Source organism: Papio anubis, chromosome 3 (assembly GCF_008728515.1).
Source record: "Papio anubis isolate 15944 chromosome 3, Panubis1.0, whole genome shotgun sequence".
NCBI lineage: Eukaryota > Metazoa > Chordata > Mammalia > Primates > Cercopithecidae > Papio > Papio anubis.
Window position 1 is genome coordinate 106859069 of NC_044978.1, and position 8081 is coordinate 106867149.

The window sequence follows — 8081 nt, forward strand, 5'->3', positions numbered from 1 at the left end:
TGGAGTGTGAAAAGATCAAGATCAAGTCACCAGAAGTTTTGGTGTCTAGTGAGTGTCCAATCCTTATAGTTGGCACCTTCTTGCTGTGTCGTCACATAGTGAAAGGAGCAAATGAACTTCTTTAGGCCTGTTTTATAAGGGAACTAATCCTGTTTATGAAGGTTCTGTCCTCAGACCTGGTCATTTTCCAAATGTCCCCACCTCCAATGCTCTTACTCTGGGAGTTAGAGTTTCAATAGAGGAGCTTAGGGGAGACACAAACTTTCATGCTGTAGCAGATCTACATAAAGAAAGGAAAAACATCAGAGAATAAATAAGTGAAAGTATACTAAAGGTTTTAGCTGGGCTCCATGACTCATGCCTGTAATCCCAGCACTTTGGGGGGCCAAGACGGGCAGATCACTTGAGGTCAGGAGTTCAAAACTAGCCTAGCCAACATTGTGAAACTCCATTTTTACTAAAAATACAAAATCAGCTGAGCATGGTAGTGGGTGCCTATAATCCTGGCTACTCAGGAGGCTGAGGTAGGATAATTGCTGGAATCTGGGAAGTGGAAATGGCAGTGAACTGAGATCCCACCTCTACACTCTAGCTTGGGCGATGGAGCAAAAACTCCATCTTAAAAAAAAAAAAAAAAAAAAAAAAAAACTTTTTAAATTTACTTACTCTTAATTGATCTGACAGATAACAGTTTGTTCCAAATAACAGCAACAATAGCAGATTACACATTCTTCTGAACTTCACATGAACTGTTCACTAAGATAGACCACATTCTGGACTATAAAATACACCTTAACAAATTAAAAATAATAGAAATCATATGGCTGCTCTCAGACCACAGTGAAATTAAACTAGAAATCAATAATAGCTGTGTAGTTGGAAAATCTCAAAATATTAAAGAGTAATTAAAAGGCATTTTAGATTGAATGAAAGTAAAAACACAGGAATGCAGGAAAAACAGTGCTTAGAGAAAAATTTATATCATAGAATCCAAATATTTGAAAACTAAAAAAATGTATAATCCAAGCTTCCACTTAGGAAACTAGAAAGAGAAGAATGAATTACATAAAAACTAACCAGAACAAAATAAATAAAAATTAGAGTAGGAATAAATAACATTAAAAGCAGGAAATCAATAGAGAAAATAAAAAATATCAAAAGCTGTTTCCTTAAAAAAATTAATAAAACTAATAAGCCTGTAGCCAGGCTAAGAAAGACAAGACACAGTTACTAATGTCAATAATGAAAGAATGATATCACAACAGATCTCATGACTATTAAAAGAACAACAAAGCAACACTGTGAATAAATGTATGCCAACAAATTTAATAACCTTCACAAAATAAACCAACTCTTTGAAAGACACAATAAAACTCACCAAGAAGAAATAGACAATATGAAGAGGCCTAATTCTATTAAATAAATTTAGTTAATAATTAATAACCTTCTAAAATGTAAAGCACTGGGCCTAAATGTACCGGTAATTCTACTAAATATTTAAAGACAAATTTATACCAATTCTCAACAATTTCTTACAGAAGTCAAAAGTAGAGGAAATACTTTCTAATTCATTGTATGAGGCTAGCATTACAGTAATACCAACACCCAATGAAGACATTATAATAAAACTACAAATCAATTTCTCTCATGAATATAGATGCAAATATTCTCAACAATATATTAGTAATTAAAATCCAACAATATATAAAAATAAAAATATACCATGGCTAAGTGAGATTTATCCCATGTATGCAAGGTTGGTTCAATATTCAAAAGTCAATTAATATATTTCATCATATCAACAAAGCAAAGAAGAAAAATCACATGCTCATATCAATAGGTACAGGAAAAGCATTTGACAAAATCCAACACCCATTCATGATAAAAACTCTCAATAAACTAGGAATAAATGGGAATTCCTCAACTAAATAACGTATAAACAACCTACAACTAACATCATACTTAATGATGAGAAATTACAAGCTTTTCCCCTAAGATCAAGAGCAAGATAAGGATGTTCTCTCTTACCACTCCTTTTCAGCATTTTAGATGAATTACTCTATAATTCAGTAAGAGAAGAAAATAAAATAAATGATATTTAGATTGGGAAGAAAAAGATAAAAGTATCTTTGATCATAATGATATTATATTCTATGTATAAAATCTGAAAGAACTGGTAAAAAAAAAACTCTTGAAACTAATAAGTATTAAAGCAAGGTTGCAAGACATAAGTTTAGCATACAATAGTCAACCACCTTCCTGTACATTAGCAATTTGTAAGTGTAATTTGAAATTAAACACACATTATTATTTACATTAACACCTGAAACATTTGGAATGTATAAATCTAACAAAATATGTGAACAATATAAATGAGGAAACCTACAAAACTCTGAAGAAAGATATTATGATCTATATAAGGAAAACTATAAAACTATTGAAAAGCATTAAAGAACTAAAATAAGAGATATTTTATGTTCATGAATAGGAAGACAATATTATGAAGATGTCAGTTCTTCCCACTTAATTGATAGATTCAACATTATCCCAATAAAGATCTCAGCAAATTATTTTGTTGATATTAACAAACTGATTCTAAAGTTTATATAGAGAGGCAAATGACCCAGAATAGCCAACACAATATTGAAGAAGAACAAAGACTAACGGTACCTGACTTAAGACTTAAAACAAAGTTACAGCAATCATGACAGTGTGGAACTGGCAACAAAAGAACAGACAAATCATTTAGTGGAGCAGAATAAAGAGCTCCAAAATAGGCCCATATAAGTATAGGCAACTAAACTTTGACAAAGGAACAAAGGCAATGCAATGAAACAAAGGTAGTCTTCACAACAAATGATGCTGAAACAACTGGACATCTATGTACAAAAAAAAAAAAAAAAAGAATCTAAACACAAACTTTACACTGTTCACAAAAAGTAACTTAAAATGAATTATAGACCTAATTGTAAAAGGCAAAATATAAAATTCCTGGAAGATAATATAGGAGAAAATTTAGATATCTAGGGTTTGGCTGTGAATTTTTAAATACAATACCAAAGACAAGATTCATGTTAAAAAGAACTTATAAGTTAGACTTTATTAAAATGAACATTTTTGCTCTATGAAAGGCACTACCAGAAATATGATAAGACAAATGACAGACTGGGGGAAACATTTGCAAAAGACATGTCTTACAAAGGACTATTTTCCAAAATAAACAAAGAACTGTTACAACTCACAACAGGAAAATGAACAACATTAAAAAATGGGCTGAATACCTTATCAGAAACCTCACCAAAGAAGGTATACGGGTTGCAAATAAACATTTGTAAAGATGCTCCATATCATATGTCATTAAGGAAATGCAAATTAAAATGAGATGTCACTGCACACCTATCAGGATGGCTAAAATTCAGAACATTAACCAAACACCAAATACTAGTGAAGATGAAGAACAACAGGAGTTTTCATCCATTGATAGTGGGAATGCAACAGGGTAGTCAATTTAGAAGTCAGTTTGTCAGTTTCTTACAAATCTAAACATACTCTTAACCATATGACCCAACAATCACATTTCTTGGTATTTACCCAAAGGATTTGAAAACTTATGTCCCCACAAAAACTTATACACAGATGCTTATAGCACTGTATTTGTAATTGCTCAAACTTGGAAGCAAGCAATATGTCCTTCAGTAGGTTAATGTATAAAACAACTGTAGTTCATGCAGATAGTGTTATTAGTACTGAAAAGAAATGAGTAATCAAGACATGAAAAGACATGGAGGAAACAATGCATATTAAGTGAAAGAAGCCAATTTGAAAAGGCTACATAGTGTATAATTCCATCGATAGGATTCTGCAAATGGTATAGCTATGAAGATACTAAAAAGATAATTGGGTGCCAGAATATAGGGAGGAGGAAGAGATGAATAGGTAAAGCACAGAGGAATTTTAGGGAAGCGAAACTACCCTGAAATGACACTACAATGGGGCATACTTGTCTTTACACATTTATTCAAAACCACAGAATGCACGTCACCAAGAGTGAAGCCTAATGTAAACTGCAGACTTTAGTTAATATGTCAATATATGTTTATCAGTTATAACAAAATGTAATACTCTGGTGGGCCATGTTGATATTGGAGGAGGCGATATGTGTATGGGGGCAGAGGGTATATGGGAAATCTCTGTACATTCTATTCAATTTTGCTTTGAACCTAAAACTGCCCCCCAAAAAATAAAATTTTAAGCCAAACAAAGCAAACAAAAAACTTTTCCATCACTTGCTTAGTTCTCCTGAAGAAATTTGACTTAGTGTATCTAGGAAGGAGCCACCAAATATTTGCATTTTTAAACTTTCATCTCCAGTTCTATGGAACTATCTATCAGAATCCCTATCATAACATTGCTTACAAATATCTTCTAGTCTTTTAAAAAATATCTCACCATTATTTGAAACTGCCTAAATTCTTTACTCCCCTTACTGTCACTGATTCTTGAGAGTGCTGCTGCATAACCAGTGTCTACTTCATCTAAATTAAGTAAGATCAATACTCTTGCTACACTAACTAGAAGAAAACTATGTTGGGAGGATAGCTTTTATACTTCCAGTTCACCTCACTCGATGTTTCACTTAAGATGACTGACCTATGTGATTCTTGATTTTGGGAGATAGAGCAGAACAAACACAAATGGCTTATTGAATTAGTTATGGTATGGGTTGAGTTTCTGTTTGTTTCTGTTTGTTTGTTTGTTTGTTTGTTTTAAAGCCATAAAGATTAATTGTATGTAACAGAAGTTTATTTCTCTTTTACTTCTTGGCCCAGAGGCTGGTAGTAGTTTCAAGAGTATTAGGCCTGTTGGCTGAGAGAGCATCTGTTACCTTCAATTTCTAGCTTACATTTCTTGTTTTTGTGTGGCTATTCCAGTTGTCACCATCTTCCAGCCAGCAGGGAAAAAGGAAATGGAGGGCAATAAGCCCTTATGGCCACTTAGTCACAAGAGAAGCTCAGAAATGTACCTTACATTTGGGGCATTGTGGCTCAAAATTGAGGGGAGAGGGATGGTTTTTAACAAATGGATGAGTGGATGCTAAGAAATGATTAACAATCTCTTCCTCTCTGGCTATTCAAGTATCAATATATAACATTTTCCCCACTCTTGTATCCAAAAATGTAATACAACCTTCCATGTAGTCACTGCATTCTACACAAAGTCTTGAGTCACTGGGTAATATGCAATGCTCTCTGTTGAGTTTGGATGTTACTCCTCAAGGTCTGGTGATATATAAATTAATAAATAAATCATTTCTCTTTCTCCCCAATTTTCACAAAACACACACACACCCCTAATACACAGAAAAATGGGAAACAGAAATAGAGTATTGATAACCAAAGGCGAATTTTGGCCATTTGGAATTGAAGAATGCGTAGCAGTCACTAATGCATGGCAATGACAAACTCCTGCTGGACAGGAATTATAAAGCCTTTTGGAATTATCAGTGGAAAAACTGCTTGGTTAGACTCTAGTTTGTGTCTGATTTATCCATTGTCATCCTTGACTTTGGCTTGCTTTCTGAAAAGTTCCTACATGTCCATTATATTATAATGGCTTTTTAATCAATCAGGCTTTTTATTTATCACATTGTTAGGTCTACTTTTTCCTTAAATTAGCTGAGGTGACATGAAGCTATATAAGAGAAAAAACAGTCTTGGCTAGGAAAGAAACCATAATATGGTCTCCATTACTAGGCTTCCTCCTATATCTGGCTGAGAAATCTTAGGAAGAAACATTGGGAAAAGTTATTGGGATACAATTTTGTCCCTTTTGGTAGCAGCATGAAAAAAAAACTGCAGCACTGCTGTTTCCAATACATCACTAAACTCAGTCAATGTCAAATGAAGACACAGGACAAGTGCTACAGTCTAAATGTAGGTGGCTTGTAGTTTGTGTGTGCTGTGGTTTAAAAATTGATATGCTGAAATTCTGATCTCCATGGTTATGGTATTAGGAGGTGTGGAGTGGTTAGGAGTTGGGGAATAGTCTCTTCCTTTGGGAAGCGATTAGGTCATGGGGATATATCCCACAAATGAGATTAGCGGCCCTATAAAAGAGGGCCAGAGAGAGACCCTTTACCTGTAGAGGACTACGTGCTCGCAAACAGGGCGTTCCTGATAAGTCCTGCTCTTGCAAATGAAGCAGGGCGTTCCCAATAAGTTCTGCTCTTGCAAATGAAGCAGGGCGTCCCGAGAAGTCCTACTCTTGCAAACGAAGCAGGGCATTCCTTCCCTGCAAACAGGGAGGACAAAGGAGCCAGCTGCTAACAGCAGACCCTGGGGGCTTGTTTATGTGTAAACATCTTGAAAATCCAGAAAGTCAGGGAAAGGTCAGAAAAACAACAATGTGTCTTGTGACTTGGCAACATTCCACAAACGACTGTATAAAATAAAGCAGAGTGTGCCATTCAGGGTGGCTCCATGTTTGTCTTGTCTTGTTTTGTGTGTTCATTCCTTTGTTTAGGAAACATGCAGACCCCAACATTTACCTCTTCTACCATGTGAGAATACAGAAAAAAAAGGCAATCTATAAGCCTGAAAGTGGACCCTTAACAGACACCAAATCTGTTGGCATCTTAATCCTGGACTTCCCAGCCTCCAGAACTACAATAAATAATTTTCTATTGTTTATAGGCTACTTACTTGATGGCATTTTGTTATAGCAGCATAAATAGACTAAGGTAACAAAAAACCTTTTCTTTTGACAAAAATATGTTCCATTCCAACTCTGCTTGCAATCTGGCTATTTTTTCCTATCTTCATTTGCATCTTTCAGAATCTTGCTGAAAGCCACAAGGTGAAGTCACACACAATGCAACATGCTTACCTTTTCAGAACTGCCTTCAGGCTTGGAAAGCATGTGGTTCACTTTCCAAATACTTTGTCATGACATAATAAAGGTTACCAGATTTTTAAAACAAAAATTTTATGTCCGGATGCGCACAGCCCACCTGGGAAGCTGATGCTTAATTTGTGATTTTTATTATGGCAGCATTATATTAGTAGGTTCCAAATCAATTATTAATTATGATGCAGCATAAGTTACTATACCTGCTAGTCCCCCAAATACAGTCGGTCAAACAAAAAAGAATTTATTTTTCATGTAAAATTCTAGAGGAATATGAAGGTTTTTAGAATGTCTTGGTGACTCAATCAAAAGGTTATCCAGAGATCCAGGCTGGTGGAGTCACTCTGTTATCCTTAGAAAGTAGTGACTGTGTCTAATGTACTATTTTGTACCATGTCTTTGGATCCAGACAGGAAGAAAGACAAAATAGATGGTAGTATATTTTCTTTTTAAGGATGTGACCTGGAATTTGTTTATATCACTTCATTTATCATTGCATCTGGATGGTACAAGAAGCAAGACAGCTTTGGCCTCTAGCTAGGCATTCATTTTCCCTGCTGAAATTCCACAGAGAGGAGGCACATTTCTAATGTTACGGAAGGAATTGTGATATTGGGAGACGATTAATCATCTGTCACATCTAAGCAGAGCACGGATGCATTCTTTTTTACTGTTCATACTCTGTGTAGAAAATATACTTGGAGTGAGGCCAAGAGCCTGTCTTTAATGACTCCTAGAAGCCAATTTCTTTCTATACTCATTCTATGAGATGCAAGTGGCTGAGGCAACCATTTCTTTTCTTGCACCTGACTGGAGAAATGAAATTCTGTAGAACCAATTTACCCTGAAAATGTATCCTAGCCATGTAATAAAAGGGGAAAAAATTAAGAAGTCCATATTGGCTTAAGGTCTAGCTGCAGTTTAGTTTTACTAGGTATAGATTTGCTATTTTGATCTCAGTATATCTTACTCCTGTGCTTATTCATCATTTGATTTTGAATTTGGTAGGGAAGAAAAGAGTGTAATTTATCAGTTGTACTGATAAATTAGCTACTGCCAGGTGAAGAAGCTACATTAAAGAAGGAATAGATTTTGCAGTTACAAAATCTATTCCTTCTTTAATGTAGCTTCTTCACCTGGCAGTAGCTTTTTTGCTTTGCTTAAATTTACATACC